The sequence below is a fragment of the Engraulis encrasicolus genome, chromosome 15 (assembly GCF_034702125.1).
Source record: "Engraulis encrasicolus isolate BLACKSEA-1 chromosome 15, IST_EnEncr_1.0, whole genome shotgun sequence".
Taxonomy (NCBI): domain Eukaryota; kingdom Metazoa; phylum Chordata; class Actinopteri; order Clupeiformes; family Engraulidae; genus Engraulis; species Engraulis encrasicolus.
In genome coordinates, this window is record NC_085871.1 from 23886753 (window position 1) to 23906752 (window position 20000).

The following is a 20000-nucleotide window of genomic DNA, read 5'->3' on the forward strand; positions in this document are numbered from 1 at the left end:
CTTAGCTGTGTGCTTGAGCTTGTGGTTAGACACCTCCTCGAAGACTGTGATGAATCGCTTTTTAATTGGCTATAATCGGGGCAGTCTGCCACCTCATTGGCTTCCCTCCGACGCTGATTACTGTTTTCGATTCCAGACTCAACTGCTCTGGCTCACAGGCCTAATGGCGCACAAGCAAGCAGTGCTTAAAGAGGAAAGAATTTGGGGAAAGATCATCAAAAAGTAATGCAAATCTGAACAGAGAATGTGAAGTGTTGAATTTCTGCGATTCTGCTAAGTATGCCTGAAAGTTATATATATATATAGGCCTATATATATGCATATAAATGCATAATGCATAAACGTTTGAAGTACAAAATATATAAGGTATTAACATCTAATGAATTAAAATATAATAAGATAACATATAGGCTATAATGGAAATAAAAATACAATTCCATCAAATTTCTGTCTGCACGAAAATGAATATGGAACAGAAAATGGACGCGCAGTGAACTTGAAATGATCCTAGACATGTGGACTTAAAATACCTGCAACATGAAGTGGTGGTGTTGACCAGGGGTTTTCCGTCTTATTTATTCAATTTAGTGGTTAATTTCTGCTGTTTTGCCGCTTGCTTGCTCTCATTGATCGGTCTTGACACAAGACAAATTCTTTCCACCTCATGACACATGGACAACATTTCTTGTAAGGAGTGCAGTGTGCCTTTCCATTTCTCTTGGAAAAAAAAGAAAAAAAAAGTGTGAGGGAAAAAAAATGTCTGAGGGCGTCTCAGTCATTTCACAAACACAATCAGTAGCCACATAAGTAATGCCCCACAGAAACTCAAGTAATTTCCAGCCCCCGACATGGCAAGGTTAGGTGGCTGGCTGGCTGGCTGGCTGACTGGCTGGCTGGCTGGCTGGCTGGATGGATGGAGGGTGGATGGCTCGACTGGTCTGATTGGCTGTGGTGGAGTGCGGGGGCAGGCAGGGATTGGGTGGTACACTGTCAAAATGAAGTTCCACCAAGAACCTTCAGCCTGCCTCTGTGGAGGAATGCCAGAAAGTTATCTGAGGAACTTAAACTTTCTCAGAGGAACCTATATGTGACAATATGGTTCTTCGAAGAACATCAAGGTTTCCTTGAAGGTTCTGTAGAGAATCCAGGAACCAAAAGGTTTTCTTAGGAACACTTCCACTGCCACTGTGGAAGAACCCCTAAATGTTCTCTAAGAAATCTTGGCTTTCTGCTAAGAACTTTTAGGCTCTTTAGAGAACGTTTAGGGTTCCTTAGAGAACGTCTAGGTTCCCGAAGGATCCAACTGAAGGTTCTTTGAGGAACTTTCACAATTTTACAGTGTAGGAGGAAGGTGGAGGAGAGACCATGAAGTGCAGCAGTGCAAGTGCAGCTTCACAGCAACGCTGCATTTGTAAAAAGTTAAATTGGACGCTCTGAAAAGAGAATAACGCACCATGGCACAAAAAAACCCTGAACAATCCACTCTTGATAAACGAACAAGAGCTGGGAATTTAAAAAACTGTTTCATAGTCACAGTTCTGATTGTAGTTGTGGTGCGATCGGAGCCACTTGGAGTGGCAGTTTACAACGGTAACCATAGTAACCCCTGGCCCTGGTGTCCTGCCCCAGAGGCCGGGGCTGGGCCAGTAGTGGGGATGTAAACATCATCTTGTGCCTCCGCCCGCGGTTAACCAGACTTTCCAAGCAGCCCCCGGTGACTAGACCACTGTGGCCACTGCTGCACGCCTGTCTGACCCATGTGACTAACGGCCGTGTCACCCAAAATGTGTCGGGGCTGGCTGGTTGGCTGGCTGGTTGGCTGGCTGCACTTGCTAGCTTTTTTTTTTTTATTTTTTTTTTTTAAACTTTTATTGGTGTTTGAGTTATCTTCGTTGTTTCTTTCTGCTTCGTTTTTGTGAACCACTATAAGGACCCGTCCTAGAACTGCCTGCTAGAAAATGCTTTCATTCCTCTAACCACACACACATACGGTGTGTGTTCACATACAGTACACACAAATACCATTTCCTCTCTCTCTTTCACTCCCACTCACAGATATACTTTAACATTTCTGCCACACATTCGTTCATCTGCAAAGTCAGACTGCCAACTAATGGTACAGTGGTGCACCATTTGAGATTTTTTGTTATTCTTTTATATTTTTAAGGTGAAATGTTGAAGTCCTTAATCGTGCCTGCATTAGATGGACGATTAAATGGTATTTTATGTTGAAGCGCTCATCAACTGTGGCAAGTTTCCAATTTTAGTAACACTCTCTCAAACATTTTCTCTCTGTTTCTGTCAAACGCTCTCTATTTTTCTATCTTTTCAAAGCAGACTGTCGAAATGGTATTGAAGTGGTGAGGGTACTTTGCACATGCCATGATTTGGAGGTATAAACTTAAACAGGGCGCCACAGGAATGACAAAACCACAAACTGCCAGCAGTACTTTGGCTGAAGATGAATTAAGCCCACTGAGGAGATGGGGGTCAGTTTTCAGGTTCAGGGAGAGAGAGAGAGAGAGAGAGAGAGAGAGAGAGAGAGAGAGAGAGAGAGAGAGAGAGAGAGAGAGAGAAAGAAAGAAAGAGAGAGAGACCCCGAAAAATACAGAGACAGAGAGACCTACAAAAATACCCTGCTGATAAAAATCTTTTGAATTGGACGGATGCTTTCTGACCTCTTGTTCAGTTCAAATTGCTTCGCCCTCGAATCTCACAAAACCTTGTTATGTAACGGGAGTGCTATAAAACCACCATGTTCCACCCCAGCGTTCTACAAAAATCAGCACATGCAACGGGTTGCTGTGTGAATTCAACAGCAATATGGGGCAGCCATGGCTCAGTGGTTAGAGCACTGGCCTTTAAATCAGAGGGTTGCAGGTTCAAATCCCACCCTTACCAACACCTTCATCCATGCCTGAAGTGCCCTTGAGCAAGGCACCGAACCCCACATTTCTCTAAGGCCTGTAACCAATACCCTGTACCTAAATAACTGTAAATCGCTTTGGATACAAGCATCAGCTAAATGTAATGTAATAATAATGATAATAATAATAATTCAACAATCTGAGAGTAGGATCAGTACTAGGGGTCTCCTTATCATTTTCTCAAAAGGGCAGTCATGGGTAAGTGGTTAGGGCAGTCAGACTTGTAGCCAAAAGGTGGCCAGTTCGACTCCTGACCCCCCAAGTTGGTGGAGTAACTAACCAATGCTCTCCACCATCCTCCTCCATGACTGAGGTACCCTGAGCATGGTACCGTCCCGCCGCAATGCTGCATTTCGGGTGCCATTGGGGGCTGCCCCCTTGTATGGTTGAGGCATAAATGCAATTTTGTTGTGTGCACCTGTGTGCTGTGGAGTGCTGTGTCACAATGACAATGGGAGGTTTTTTTTGTGACTCGCTTTCCAGCCTTCATTTTTGTTAACCCTTGAGCTACTGTAGCTACCTGACATCCGATAAAACTTAACCAATCTCTTATCTCTTATCAAACTGTTAAAGTACATTGAGCTGCCTGTTTGGATGAATTGAACCACGCAATATAAAGTTATTACATAATTAGTACTGACATGAGCAGGGCCGCTGACAGCCCTCACTGGGCCCAGGACAAAGTCATTTGAAAGGGCCCCCTATCCAATACAATGTAAAAGGGACCCCGTTCTGGGCCCCTATCCCCCTGGGCCTGGGACAGCATACCCCTTTGACTACCACCCTCACCCCCACCCCCGTTAGTGGGCCTGGACATGAGCGCCTGCTTAGGTGTGGACTTCCTCTGTTTCCTCTGTCTTGGCCCTGATCCTGACCCTCCCAGGGAACAGCCTGGTGTCGTGCCCCATCCGGTTGGGATGTGATGGTACAGCACATCTGATCACGTGACGTATGCCTGGTCCCAGGCCTTGACTGTGGATGCACATGAACGCACGCGCACACACACACACACACAGGCACACAGGCACACACACACACACACACACACACACACACACACACACACACACACACACACACACACACACACACACACACACACACACACACACACACACACACACACACACACACACACACACACACACACACACACACACACACGCACACATTGTCCTAATATGTTTTCTTTGCTCTATGTCGTTGCAGGACAGGACTGATGCAATGTGTGTGTGTGTGTGTGTGTGTGTGTGTGTGTGTGTGTGTGTGTGTGTGTGTGTGTGTGTGTGTGTGTGTGTGTGTGTGTGTGTGTGTGTGTGTGTGTGTGTGTGTGTGTGTGTGTGCATGTGTGCGTGCATGCGTTTGTGTGTGTGTGTGTGTGTGAGAGAGAGAGAGAAGATGTGAGTGGTAAACATGCAAGTGTGCATGTACGTGGTATGTGGTATGTGGTACGTGGTACATGTACATGTGGGCTGTGGGTATGTGTGTGAGAGTCGAGAGTACAAGTAAACTTGTTTAATTGAAAAGCAAGTACATTTTTCTTAGGCGGCGGACAAAGTTCTGTGTTGGACATTTATTTGACGTGTCACGTCATCCCCCCTGGATGCCAGGCTGCCTGGCCGTGGCCACCCCAATGGATGCCTGCTGCAGACGGTTGGCTGTGTTTGAACTGACTGCCATACCTACAGTGGGCTTATTCATTTGTGAAATAATTGCCACGACCTTTGCAAGTTTTCCTTGGCCAGTTGGCAAATACAGGGGGGTTTCTTTTTTCTTTTTCTTTTTCTTTTTTTTCTTCAACACTTCTTCTAAATCTGCTTGCTAATTAAGTAGTGTATAATTCCTAGCTCCCCCACACACGCGCATTCAGGTGCACACACACACAAACATACACACATACACATTCAGTCTCTCTTGCTCTCTCTCTCTCTCTCTCTCTCTCTCTCTCTCTCTCTCTCTCTCTCTCTCTCTCTCTAACTCTCTCTCTCTTTCTCTCTCACACACACAAGCACACATATATACACGCACACACTGTTTTTTTTTCACGCCATGGTTTTTCTTCGCTTAACACTTCTGTTTGAGAATGTTTTGAGTGTTCTTTTAGTCAACCCACTCGCCTATGATGTCATTGTTGACAGATTTAAGTGCGTCTTAGCTCTCAGGAGTGATTTACTGAGTGCTCTTTGGGGAAGTCTGTTCTTTTTTTTCTTCTAAATCTCGGCTGCCATTAATGCCAAGTGTACTATTGGGGTGGTGGGCTTTTACGTAGAATTGAAATAACCACACACTGTGTTTACTTTGGTCACCGAATTGCATGTAAATAGGAATTTCAAATAAGTGCAAAATAAAGGTGGAGGTGTGTGTACCCTCATGAGAACAAAATACTAGCCCTCCTGCTGGTATAGCCACAGTGAATCTAAAAGGCGAGCTGTGTGTGGGTTTTTTTTGCACCCTCAGGGGTGTTTTTGGAGGTTGTGTAGGTTGTAAAAGAACAGATATTATGATGTTTCCTGTCCACATAGACCCCCCAAAAATGGGACAAAAAATGAACCGTGTGACTATTTTTACCTCAAAGAGCCCCTTCAGTAATGAAGGCAGAGGACCAACTTTAGGCTCTTCCAAGTGCCCTCAAAGCCGGACCGTAGACCCCCCCCCCCCCATTTTATCTGAACAAGGCCTACTGTTAATGCACTGGATTGGCTTTGGTGGACTGCAATGATCTGTCCCCATGAGCTTGTGCATATTCTGGACTCTTCCCTGTGAAGTCTAGTTAGCGCCTCCCTCCATCTCTCTTTCTCTCTTTCTCTCTCTCTCTCTCTTTCTCTCTTGTGTGTATCCTGAACCATACCTGGCGAGCCTCCCCTCATTCTTTCTCTCTTCCTCTGTCTTACTCCTTCCTTCCCTCCTTCCCTCTCCCTCCCTTTCTCCCCTCCCTCCCTCCATCTCTCTCTCCCTCCCTCCCTCTCCCTCCCTTTCTCCCCTCCCTCCCTCCATCTCTCTCTCCCTCCCTCCCTCCTCACCCTCTGTTTATTTCGCAGTGGGTTATTTTTAAATATGCCTGCCCTCTGTGAAGAAGGCCCATTCAGGGTTTGATGCCTGATCACGGGAGACCTCACGGCTAGAGGGAACCACACGGCACCCCAAGGTACCTTTGACCCCGTTTTAAGGCTAAGCGTTTATTTGAACTGGCTTGTCACGTCAGATTCAAATTATGACATCAGACGGATTTGCTTGTCTTAGGCAAACACAACATTATTATTTTTGCAGCTAAGGTCTTCAGGCTAGGCACTTAAGTTGCCGAGTTTTTACATTTGATATGGTGACTCTTGTTATATGAAAAGAAATCAGTGTTTTGTTGCCACGGCCATTTTTAACATCTATTCTGCAAGCTATTCTGATGATATATATATATTTCCGTTTAGTGGAGTTTTCACAATATTTTTCAAAAGAGCAAAAGTTAAAGTGGCTTCAACTCTATAGCGAAAAAAAACGGTAATGTAAGCTCGAATAATGGAGTTGGCGTAAAGCCAGTTCAAACAGTGCGTCGAGAATGAATATCATTTGAAAATAGCCCTATCGGACCAGATCAAGCAGTTACAAAACTTGCCAACCCGCTTTCATGTCAAGGTTGTGAAATCTGGACAAAATCCCTTGGAGGTGGCATTGTGTTTGTTTCACATCACAGGAAGTCTGTGAAGTGGCCAAGTCACCGTCGGTACCACACCTCTTCCCACATGTGAGATCTGAGACCCTGACACAGTCCAACATGGTATCATGCAAGTGAGTAAGAGAACATGCCGACTTGAACTAGCCTGATTATCATCGACTTTCAAATCTCTTCGAGACTTGGTCTGACCAAGAGCATAACAATCAACATTCCACGAGAGCCATAAAAGATGAGATTCCATAGAACTGACTTGACTTGACTTGAGAGAGTGGCGAGTAGGCGTGCGAGAAGTTAGCAACTAGCAGCGACGTGAATGTAGCTTTACGGCTAGGCACTTAGGTTGGTTGGTATCATACAAGTGAGCAAGATAACATGCCGACTTCAACTGTCTATCGCGTTGTGCATCACGTCTTTGCATATTGACTTGTGCTCCACAACACCTTGTGACAGGTTAGGTTAGGGCAGTGATTTCCACAGTGGGGCCCGGGGACCCCTGGGGGGCCGCGAGGGGATGCCAGGGGGGGCCGTGGCAGGCTGGCAGGAAAACTATAGCAAAATTAAATGAATAACTTAATAAAGTGAATCACTTTACTAAACCAAAATGAAGCAAAACTATCCCAGTGGAATCCATTTCTTTTTTACGATGTTTATGTATTATGCTTTCTGAAGTACTTGAATGGGTTTAGGAATACATAATTGAGTTGTGAAACCGGGTTCACAGAAAAAATAGTGTGGTACGGCCCCTTTTAGGGGGGCCTTGGCTGGTATCTACCGGTATATGGGGGGCCTTGTCATAGTAAAGTTTGGGAACCCCTGGGTTAGATTTAGAGATGGTTTGGGTCTGGACCATTGACACTGAATAGAGGGGACACTGTGGGTTCTATTCTGAAGTGAAGCAACGGCTGGGGGTGGGACTAGACCCGGAAATCGGGAGAAAATTTCCCATTCATCTCTATGGGAGACATGATGGAACAGTGCCTCTCCTTGCCAATTCTTGCTGAGTCTACTCTTTGTCGTGCAAACGGTAGTTTCCCATCCATTTCAAACCAGCCAATTTTTTTTTTTTTTCGGGCTGACCCTTTACTTTATAGAGTTATTAAAATTGTTTAAATGACCAATGAGCATTGTTAGTTGGTTTGATTGACAGTTAGAATTGTTTTGATTTACAGTCAAAGGCAACCGTCGTCCTATCAGCGGTTGTTCTCAGCGTTAATAAGGTACGAATCCCGAAATTTAGGGAATAAGAATCCTCTCAGGTCAGTGAGATGGAAATACAGTTGAGGACGATATTATTAGCCTCCCTCCTGAAATTAGACATTTATCTTGATTTTTCAGTGAGAATGACCATTATAAACCGTTTCTGTTATTCTGGAAACAAATACACTGATGGAGATAATGTCCAATGAGTTGAATTTTCATTTTTCTGTCGTTACAATGAGTTTAAACAAAAAAGGGCAAAAATGACAAGGACAAAATTATTAGCCCCCTGATCATTAATAGTCAATATGATGCCATTTATGAACCAAAACTGACAACAGGCACTTTGATCAGTTGTTACCTAGGTTGGCACATGCCCCACTAGGGATTTTGGCCCATATCTTCACTGCAAAGTGTTCTAGCTGGTCCAAATTGCATGGATGCTGAGCATAGACATTTGCCACAGACTCTCAGTGGGATTGAGGACTGGACTTTGAGCAGGTCATTCCAGTATCATGGTTTTAGTGTCCTTGAAGAACCTCTGAACTAATTTAAATGTTTACATTGGATTACAATGTTGTTGGAGGACCCAGCAATCCAGATCCAGACCCAGACTCCCTGTGTCTGAGGCTGAATAACAGTCTAAAAACTTGATGCCCCCACCACTATTTGTAACTGTGGAAACTGCTTTGTCTCATTAGACCAAAGAAGCATTGGACACCTGCCTAGATGATTGTTATTGACCTGGCCTCACCTGGAGTTTTTTATGTCAAGAAAGACAGCTGTTAGGGCTTGTCATCATATTGGGCTTTGGGGCCATCATCACAGAAGAACCCTTTTACTAAAGGCGGTGCATATCAGAGTGTTATCGAGCTTTGCCTATGAACATTTGAAAGTCAAAAATGAGTTTCGAAAGTCTCTGCTTTCATCTGATGAGATTCAATTGCACCTGCTTTGATGCATGAATTCTGCTTCTGTCAGGTGAAGAAAGGGTAGTCCTTAAAACTTCATAACATGGTTTCCACAGTTAAACATGGTGGTGGAAGCATCATTCTGTGGCAGCCTCAGCCACAGGAAACCTTGTTTGGGTGTACAGCACCATAAAAACAGAAGATTATGATAGAATGTGGAAGGTGACCATGCAAAAATAGGATCATAGAGGAAGCTAAAATCTTCACTGGAGCTTTCAATAAGATAATAACCCAAAACTTTCATCCAAAATTGTTCAAATGTTCTTCAAGGTTACTAAAACCACGATCATGTCGTGGTTCAGATCTCAATCTTTTGGATAGTCTTTGAGGAGTGCTGAAAATGAATGTCCATCCTCAACATCCATGCAATTTGGATCAGGTTAACTATTTGCAATGAAAACATGGGCCAAAATCCCTGGTAGGGCATGTGCCAACATAGTTAACAACTAATCCAAGTGCCTGATGTCAGTTTTGGTTCATAAATGGCACTATATTGACTATTAATGATAAGGGGGCTAATAATTTTGTCCTTGCTATTTTTACCCTTTCCAAATTCAACTCATTGGACATTATCTCCATCAGTGTATTTGTTTCCAGAATAACAGAAATGGTTCATAATGGTCCTCCTCACTGAGAAATCAAGAGAGATGTCTAATTTCAGGAGGGGGGCTAATAATATCGTCCTCAACTGTACATGGAATGTATGGCCTTTCTCTCTGTCTGTCTATCCATCTCTCTGTTTGTCAATCTGTCTGTCCATCTGTCTGTCTGTCTGTCTGTCCCCCGCAGTCTGTCTGACCCCACTGTCTGTCAAGCCCACAGGCCCACTCACAGTCATGTGAGACACTTCTCTGTCTGTCAGACAGTTTGACTGTATGAGTTCATGGAGGTTTAAACTGCTCAAGTTCAAAAAAGACTGAATGCGCCTCGAAGCCCATCAGTAGTGTCCTGTTATAAGAGTGGCTTACACCTCCCACACACACACACACACACACACACACACACACACACACACACACACACACACACACACACACACACACACACACACACACACACACACACACACACACACACACACACACACACACACACACACACACACACACACACACACACACACACACACACACACGACAGCACAGCACAGCACAGCACAATCTATGAGAATTGAGGACCTCGCCCATGCAGGCATATGGAAAGATACTGAGTGACTGTGTGTCTGTCAATGTGTGTCTGTGTGTGATCGGATACCCAGAGAGATGAGCAGCTCTCCACAGGATCAGTATTTTCATTCTTTTAACCCCTCGCCACTGCTGATGCACTCACCATTGCCAGGAAGCCATGAGTGGGAGAGAGAGTCAAGGAAGCCGACAGGAGGAGGACAAAAGGGGTCTGTTGTCCAGGGCCCAGAGAGAGAGAGAGAGAAAGAGAAAGAGAGAGGGGGGCCCAGAAATGGGTCCTTATTCCATTGTACACTGTAGGCCTATGTATTGAAGGCGGCGAGTCCTTTCAGATGACTTTGCCCTAGGCCCAACCAAAGCTGTCAGACTCAGAGGCCCTGGAGACACTAGCATCCGGCCTATTACTATTTGAGCCATAAAGGATTGAGGAGTATGGAAAGTCAGATAGCTCAAACTGTAAAATACCCTGGGACAGTGTTGTCAGATTAGGCAGTTTCCCGCCCAATTGGGCTGTCTTGGTTGGTCGTCTGTGCGTAAAAAAAGGTCAAAAACAGGCATTTTCTTCTGCAGTTTGATGGCAATAGAAATCATTATGTGGGCTGGAAATTGAGCACTATTTGGGCTGGAAAATATCAGACCCATCTGGCAACCATGCCAAGGGATTTGTGCAGGGGAGTCGCGCAGTATTTATGCTGTCTGATCTGATGCTCTGAGAGGTACGGTAGTAGCCCTTTATCTGAAGTGAAGTACCGGTATGTGTTAACGTGTTTGTTTTTGGGCTTACATGAGCAATTTACTGTAATTCTTTCTTGATTTAATTGTTAATTTCTCTATTCAGTTGAGAGAGAAAATTATCTTGGTGGAGTGTGTGTCGGTGTGATTGTGTGTGTGTGTGTCTGTGTGTGCGTTTGTTCCTGAGTGCAGGTGTGTGTGCATGTGTGTGTGTGTGTGTGTGTATGTATATGCGTGTGTGTAAGTGCGTGTGTGCATGCTCGTATGAGTATGCGTGTGTGTGTGATTGTGTGCTAAATTAATAGCTACATTGTAGGATTGCACCAGAGCGCGTGAATACTACAAATGCCAAATTAAAGGGGCGCAAAGACACAAAGGCAATAATGAGGGGAGTGTTACTTCAATTTAATGGTCATGTCCTCTATTGGCTAGCGATTGTGTGTGTGTGTGTGTGTGTGTGTGTGTGTGTGTGTGTGTGTGTGTGTGTGTGTGTGTGTGTGTGTGTGTGTGTGTGTGTGTGTGTGTGTGTGTGTGTGTGTGTGTGTGTGTGTGTGTGTGTGTGTGTGTGTGTGTGTGTGTGTGTCTGTGTCTGTTACTGTGTGTATTATTTGTATGTCCGTACATGTGTGTTTGAAGCTTTGAATAGACAGTATAAAAAAGGTGAATAATTGTGATTAGTATTGTGAAAAACAGGGTGCAATGGTGACTAGTGTATGCCACTCCCCTTCAAAGTAATACACAGCAACAGTGCTACTGTGCTGCGCCAATGACTGAAGCGTGGCCTTTGGTCCCCAAATCAGGTTTGAATTACGCAACCACATAGTAAAAAGACCAAAGCAGCTATAGTCAGAGGCTGCCTGTGTGTGCTAAGATCCCCCCACACACACCCCGCAACTCAGACACACACACACACACACACATGCATGCACCCGTACGCGCACAAGCACGCACTCACGCACACACACACCCTCCAGGCTGGCTTCATTGGGGTGGCAGGCAGGCATGTTTTGAATGAGTGAGACGGGTAAGCTGACAGGCGACATCATAAAAAAGCAAAGCGCTTTGAAAACAGAAAAGAAAAAGTGGTTTGTGTGACAGGATTGGGGATGGCGACGGTGGGGGGGTGGGGTCGTGGCTTGGTGGTGTGGTGGGGTGTGTGGTGGTGGTGGTTGGGGTGGGGGTGGCGGGTGCAGGGGCAGGGAGGAAATGTGGGACTGGGTTTTGGGGGAAGGTTGAGTGAAAGCTTGCATGCAATATTGAAACATCTCAATGAATGTCACACTTTTCCCTCGGTTGCCCTCGACTCACCCACCCGCCCACCATTCACTTACCGCCACCCACGATGAGGCCTTGATAAAAAGAAGCCCCCAGCCCTACAATTTAAGGGATGTGTGTGTGTGTGTGTGTGTGTGTGGGGGGGGGGGGGGGTGGGGGGGGTATAGTTGTGTTCCTGGTGTGGAAATAGTGAGTCACCCCTTCAAAAGCACCCCCTGGCCCACCACATCGCCCCCTACACACCACATCAGCCCCTGCCACACCACACCACACCCTGCCCCACCACATCACCCCCTGCCCACCACCACACCCCCCTACACACCACACCACCCCCTGCCCCACCACATCACCTCCTGCCCCACCACATCACCCCCTGCCCCACCACATCACCCCCTGCCCCACCACACCACCCCCCTGCCCCACACATCACCCCCCTGCACCACATCACCCCCTGCCCCACATCCACCCCTACACACACCACATCAACCCCTACACACCACATCAGCCCCAGCCCCACCACATCACCCCTACACACCACATCGCCCCCTACACACCACATCACCCCTGGCCCACCACATCACCTCCTGCCCCACATCGCCCCCTACACACCACATCAGCCCCTGCCCCGGCTCTCTCTCCAAACCATTTCACTTCCATCCAACCCCTTGTCACCCCTCAGCATCTTATCCATCACCCTCTGCTTCTCAGCACACCCTCTGTCACTGTTGCCAGATGCCAAAACCGCCAAGAAGCGCTAAATTCCACCCAATTTCAACAAATTGCATTGATTTCTACAGGCATAAAACACCTAATGGCTGTTTTTACCCACAGACGGCCATCCCAAGCAGCCAAATTGGGCGGGTAATGGAGAAGTGACTGAGTTCTTTACCCAGGGCAACACCTTCGGCTCTGCTACTGTACACTTACTCAGGAAAAGAGCTTGTTCAGGTACAATCTACAATCAAATTTGAGCAACTACAACAGTCCTGGGTAGAGGTGTTGTTAAGGCAGTGGTGTGGTTTAAGCAGAGACGTTCTATTGGGACTAAGAAAATGTTTGGTTTAAACTTTGGCTCAGCCTTTTCTGCTCTGGACCAGTAGCAAATCAAGGGAGGTGGGTCAATCATGCCGTCTAAGAACGTTAGTTGTTATGCTCTTGGTCAGACCAAGTCTCGAAGAGATTTAAAAGTCATGATAATCAGGCTATGAGTTCTTCGTCACATGCGAAGGCGCCATGTCCATAATTTGTGAAGTACTAATTCCGTCGCAAATTACTTACTGTGTTTTGGCGAATGATAATTATCACGACCAGTTATTATCCTGTGTGAATGCACAGCTGTGTGTTTGTGTTTGTGCAATTGCTTTTGTGCTTTCTTTTGTGTTTTCTTGGAGTGAATGATGGAGGGGCAAAAAGTTGATTAACATCATTTTGGGGGCAATTGGTAGTGAACCTATCCTGTTTACATTGAACCATGAGCAAAAATAACTCCTTGAGATGAAACAGGAAGTTGTGATATTATGACGAATCTGTCCATAATGTCTGTAAATTGAGTAACCATCAGCAACTCCACCCATACACACACACCATCCCATCTCATACCTCATCAAACTCCATGAATCCCAACAGCCCTTTAAATCATACCTACACCTGTACCATCATTAATTGAGTAGCATGCAGCATTTTAAATATGTAATGATTTTTAAAATTGTACTATTTAATAAGATTTGAATATTTGTTTGGGGCAACTCTGCCATGACAGGCAGATGTCTGCCGTACACAAAGGCTTTATGGTCCACACGGCAAGCATTTGAAATATGAAGAGCTCTTTTCCAAAACGCTATATACACCATTTTGGACTTTTTGCATTTTAATGTTGGAGTTGACTGTTAAGAAGTCCTATCATCCATATGTGAATTCTTGCCATTCAAATGTTTTGAGAACATACTTTTAAACCTCTATAAAAATGCATTTTGCAATGCATTTCAATGGAATGCCCAACACGAAAATGTCAGTTTCCCAACATTCTATGAAATGGATATATCTCATTTTGGAAAAGAGCTCTTCATATATTAAATAACGTTTAATAAACACAATAAATAAACACTTTCATAGTTACCCCTCTTTGACTTTGTAGGCCGGCTTTGAAATATATTAAATAATGTTTAATAAACACAATAAACAAACGGTTTTAATAGTTACCCCACTTTGGCTTAGCAGTCTGGCTTTGCCATGCCAAGCCAAGCCGCCTTGCCGTCTCCCCTCTCTGTGGCTGCTCGGTCTCGCCTCTTGGCTTTGTTGGGTCGTAACCATGCCTTTATGGACATGGCTCTCTCCATCCATCTCTCTCTCTCTCTCTCTCTCTCTCTCTCTCTCTCTCTCTCTCTCTCTCTCTCTCTCTCCCTCTCTCTCTCTCTCTCTCTCTCTCTCTCTCTCTCTCTCTCTCTCTCTCTCTCTCCCTCTCCCTCTCTCCCTCTCTTTCTCCCCCTCTCTCTTTCTCTCTCTCTCTCTCTCTCTCTCTCTCTCTCTCTCTCTCTCTCTCTCTCTCTCTCTCTCTGCCTCTCTCTCGCCACGGTCTGCCTGGGGCACGGCTCAGCGCACACTCAACTGGTGTGTCAGATCAGGCAGAGAACTGAGCAATGGCACAGACTGAGCAATGGGGATCAACCAGACTCTGGAATCGTGATGTCACTGGCACCATGAAAATTGGGTTCAGTCATCGCACATTTGTGTGTGTGCGTGTGTGTGTGTGAGTGCATGTGCGCGTGTGTTTGTGCTTGTGTGTGTGCGTGCTTGTGTGTGTGTGTGTCTCTATGTCTGCTATATGTCTCTTGTGTGTGCCTGTGCGTCTGTGTGGCTGTACATATGTGGCTTTATATGTTTCTGTGTGACTGGCTACATGTGTGTGTGTGTGTGTGTGTGTGTGTGTGTGTGTGTGTGTGTGTGTGTGTGTGTGTGTGTGTGTGTGTGTGTGTGTGCGTCTGCGTACATATGCAATACATGTACGGTATGTGTGTGTGTGTGTGTGTGTGAACACTCCACTCATTTTGAGGTAGTGGCTTCGGGGAATTTTTAGGGTGCTGTGGGTTAGTTCACAGCTATACCATTTCAAAAGGTGTCAATTAAGGCCTTGTTTTTATCGATCTGGTTAAATGTCTATGTGGTGGTTGGAACATCCACACACACGCACGCACACACACACACGCACACACACACACACACACACACACACAGAGCCCACGCTTTGAAAAACCAACCCCGTTCCACCACTTTGAACATTTTACTGCCTGCCTCTTACTGTACTGTAGTTAGTTAGTGTCAGCCACGTTGTCTGTTCTCATTTTACACGACACGGGCAATTTGGTGTGTTCAGATGAACACGACTTGTGCTTTTTTTCTTTAAAGGGAAGGGAAGGGAAGGGGAAAGAAGGGGACCAGATGAAGGCTCCAGAATGAGGCCTGTATAGTCTGGAGAGAGGGAGAGAGTGCTGCAGAAGAGACTGTGTGTGTGCGTGTGTGCGTGCGTGCGCACGCGCGCGCGCGTGTGTGTGTGTGTGTGTGTGTGTGTGTGTGTGTGTGTGTGTGTGTGTGTGTGTGTGTGTGTGTGTGTGTGTGTGTGTGTGTGTGTGTGTGTGTGTGTGTGTGTGTGTGTGTGTGTGTGTGTGTGTGAGTGTGAATGTACACGTAGGTGTATTTGTCTGTGCAAAGTCAAGTGTATGAGTGTGCATGTAGTAATAGTAGTACCGGTAGTAGTAGTAGGAATACTTCTTCAAAACCCTGTGAGCGCAACAAACACCATGATGTGGCCAAGTCCGGATCTGCGGGTCGTGGCAAGGCGAAGTGCAGGAGTGTGTGTGTGTGTGTGTGTGTGTATGTGTGTGTGTTTGTATGTGTGTGTGTATTTGTCTCCATCCCCCCCCCCTCTTCGCAAGCCGAAGTGAAGGAGTGTGTGTGTGTGTGTGTGTGTGTGTGTGTGTGTGTGTGTGTGTGTGTGTGTGTGTGTGTGCGTGTGCGCGTGCGGGTGTGTGTGTGTGTGTGTGTGTGTCTGTGTCTGTGTGTGTGTGTGTCTGTGTCTGTGTTGTGTAAGGGCAAAGTAACGGCCAGCCGCTGTCCATGTAAAAACTCCACATGCTGTACGAAAGAGGCTTGTCAGTCATTATGCGGCCTATTGAGCACATCCTGATTTGGTTTTCCATGTTTGCCTACAGGTTACGGCTCTCCCATCTAAATCCAACCACCCTCCACACACACACACACACACACACACACACACACACACACACACACACACACACACACACACACACACACTCACACACACACTCACACACACACAACACACACACACACACACACAGAGTGTGGCGCACACACACACACACACACAACACACACACACACACACAGCAACACACACACACACACACACACACACACGCACACACACGCACACACACACACACACACACACACACACACACACACACACACACACACACACACACACACACACACACTCCTGCACTTCGCCTTGCCACGACCCGCAGATCCGGACTTGGCCACATCATGCCGTTTCTTGCGCTCACAGGGCCTTGGAGAAGTATTCCCCACGGCCCCCCCAACGAGAAAAAGGGGGCCGGAGAATCTGTTACATGGAGTCTGCTGTTTTCCTAGCGGTGGGATCTCAGCGACCTGACCCAGCGAATGTTGTTTTTGAGTGGGTTTGCGTTGTCATCCAAGTCAAGAGAGAGAGAGAAGGAGAGCGGCGAGGCGAACGCTCAGCCCCGTTCATTCGGCTATTATTGGCACGGCCGTCGAAACCCACCCCTCTCGCAAAACGCTGTCCCGGAGTCAAGAGTTCAACGTAGCCCTGGGGTACTCGGGCTCGCTTGCTCTTACATGTGATTTAATTAGCCAGACTATGTTACCGTATGTGAAAGGGGCCAATTTGCTTTCTCTAAGGTGGGCTTTGGCTAGTTGAGTCCTCTCTCAGATTCTAGACAGGTGCAAGCAGGGCCATAACCAGACATTTTCAAATACCGGGGTCAAATACTGCATGCTGTAATGCAAGCTGTACCTTTAGAATGCTTCAAACACTTCAGTCAAACTTAAGTCTTTAGTCTTAGGCTTGTTTTCATTCATCACTGCCTTGAGGATGAATGGGGGTGGTGTATAGGCCTATAGACTGAATTTCTCATTGTTTATCATATCGGTTTTCATCAATACATTCATTTTACATTACTGAAAAAAATACAGAGGACATGACCTCTGTGTCCTCAATGGTAGTTACGGCCATGGGTGCAAGGCAAGGCGATCAGAGTACAGTCCGCCGTACTTGCTGTACTGGCTGGCTGAATTAGAAAAAAAAAAGATCAAATATAAAAAATAAAAATCAACATTGTATCTCCTCATGTGATTGCTTGACCTGCTTAAACGAAAAAGGGGGAAGAAGAGAAGGGTTGAAGAAGAAGAAAAAATATTGCTGACCTTACTGCAAACGTGAAAGATTATTATGACACACTTTTCAGTTTTGAGGTACTTCATGTTACACGTATAGGCATAACAATTTCAGCTGTCCTTTTTCTTGTTTCTGGGAACAAAATCTGATTTATTAAATGTGAGTGGCCACCTAAATGCAACCGAAAGTAATAGAGGGACTTGTCTAACATATCGACTAATGGAACTTGAGCCTGTATACAAATGCCTACCACCAATAAAACTGACAAGAATATGCAATTTGGCGGGTTTTTATATTTTTACGTCTATATTTTAATTTGCGGTGTCTATGGAAACGCGCTTTGTTGACGCTGTGTGTTGACAGGCGGGCACTGGTGCCAGCGAGGAGAGGGAGAAATCCACATAACTCCCTCTGAAGCGAAAAGGCACAGGGGAAAATAATATGCACTGGCTCAGATGGGAATCTCTCTCTCTCTCTCTCTCTCTCTCTCTCTCTCTCTCTCTCTCTCTCTCTCTCTCTCTCTCTCTCTCTCTCTCTCTCTCTCTCTTCATCTCCATACACCAGCACTCATATTGCGGAGAGGGTCCTACCGAGCTCCAGGAAAAGGCAAGGCTTTTTTCCCTTGTGGATCTGTTTTCTGCAAATACTGTTATACAGTATGCAATCCTGATGCTTGTTTCAGCTTTTCTATTTCTTTTTTTTCATTTATGTTCTTTTTTGTGTGTTGGTTGGTGTCATATCTTAGGCACAGGCTGGTAGCAATACCCTGGGATGAAATGATTCTACTTTTGTTCATCCCAGTGCTGTTTTCCTCTGCAGTGAGTGGTCCACTCCTTTGCAGCTTGGGTGTTTGTGAAGCAGGGGTAGGAAGGTCTGAGGGCCACATGCAGCTTGCTGAGCCATTGCATGTGGCCTCTAGAACCTTAGGTGATCACTTGACAGAGCTTTTAAGAGCACTCCCAATACTGGGGACGTATTTTAGATGAGATTAGATTCTTTATTGTATCATAGGGATATTTCGTTTCACATCAGAATGTTCAGTTCCATCAGGTTAGATCTTGTAGTACACATCTCATTTACCATTTTCACACATAGACACATAAACATCCTCAGATATTCACTTACAATACATATACTCACATCTATTCATATACACTCCAATATACACTCTTCTACATACATTGGTATAGGTTTTGATTTTGGGAACACTGATGATGGGCTAGACCCGAAACGTTTGTAACCCACTTTTTATTTTGGCTTCTTTTTATGTTAGGCTTTTAATACAGTTTCGCTGATAGCTGGTGTAAGCGGGATAACGCTTACTTAATATCCCGTAAGCGGGATAACGCATATCCAGCGCACGTCGCCGGAATTCAGAGCAGCCACCTCGCAATTACCTTGGTGGAACCGGTCTTGATACATTAGTCATCAACCCTATCGCGCCGGATGCATCATCTATGATGCATCAAATTCAAAGCCCTCTCCACGCTGACACAAAAAAAAATCCATCTCAAAAACATCCTGCGTGTCATTTCCAAACGTCCTGCAGTACGCGGAAACCGCCACAAGAGAGCAGCGGTCAACAACAAGTTGATCACAGCTCGGCGAAAAATGCAAAAATGGAGTAGAAGCGGTTTCCCTGACCGACGCTGAGATATCGACAAATTGCAAAAGGTTTGTGTACAAATTTCCGAAATATAACTCTACATCCTTTAATTTGAACACTTGCTTTGTGCAATTAATCAAGGAAGAGTTTATATTTTTACACCGTGTTGCAGAGAGATCGTGCTAAAACTGATGAGACATATAAGCACCATCCGGCGGTGGCAGGAAGTCAGCCATCAATGCATTTGCTCCATAGGGAAACTTACAAAGCATACGTAAGCATACGTAAACGACGATCGTTTAACAAAATACACAAGTTGTTTTACTTCAAGACAAAGATATTGCCTTAAGAAACACGTTTTACTTGCGATTTTGAAAATGTAATGCAAAATGTTGAAATTATGATCTCGTAAAAAATGCATTGAAGTGAATGGAGAAATGGTCCAATTGTAGTAATGGACCCATATATTCAAATTACACATCAAAAATGAATAATGATCTATATTACACTCATAAATAGGTTGTTAAGCATTCGATCAGCTTTGTTTTTACATAGATTTTAAAAAATTACCCAACCAGGCTGTGGGAAATGTAAAATATGGTCCTGCTAAAACAAGGATAGGCTTAAAAAAATGGCAGGATCTCACTAAATATTTAAAGATAATCCTCAAATTAAATTGTCTGACAACTTTTTTAAATAAAAAAAAAGATGCAAATGCATTAAAAGTCATTTTTCAATGGTCATGAAATTGGAATTTTCATTCCCTTTAAAGCCTGATGCATCATATATGATGCATCAAATATCTCAGTGACCTTAACAAAATTTTGAATTTTTTTTTACATTTCTTATAAGGGACCAATATTGAAGCAAATTCCAAAAATATATAATTTTCTCTCATTGCTTTCATGGTTCAGGTTTCACAGGGTTAAAATCATAATAAGTCATTTTCAACAGCAAGACAGTCACTGCTTTTTCGCTTTCTAGAG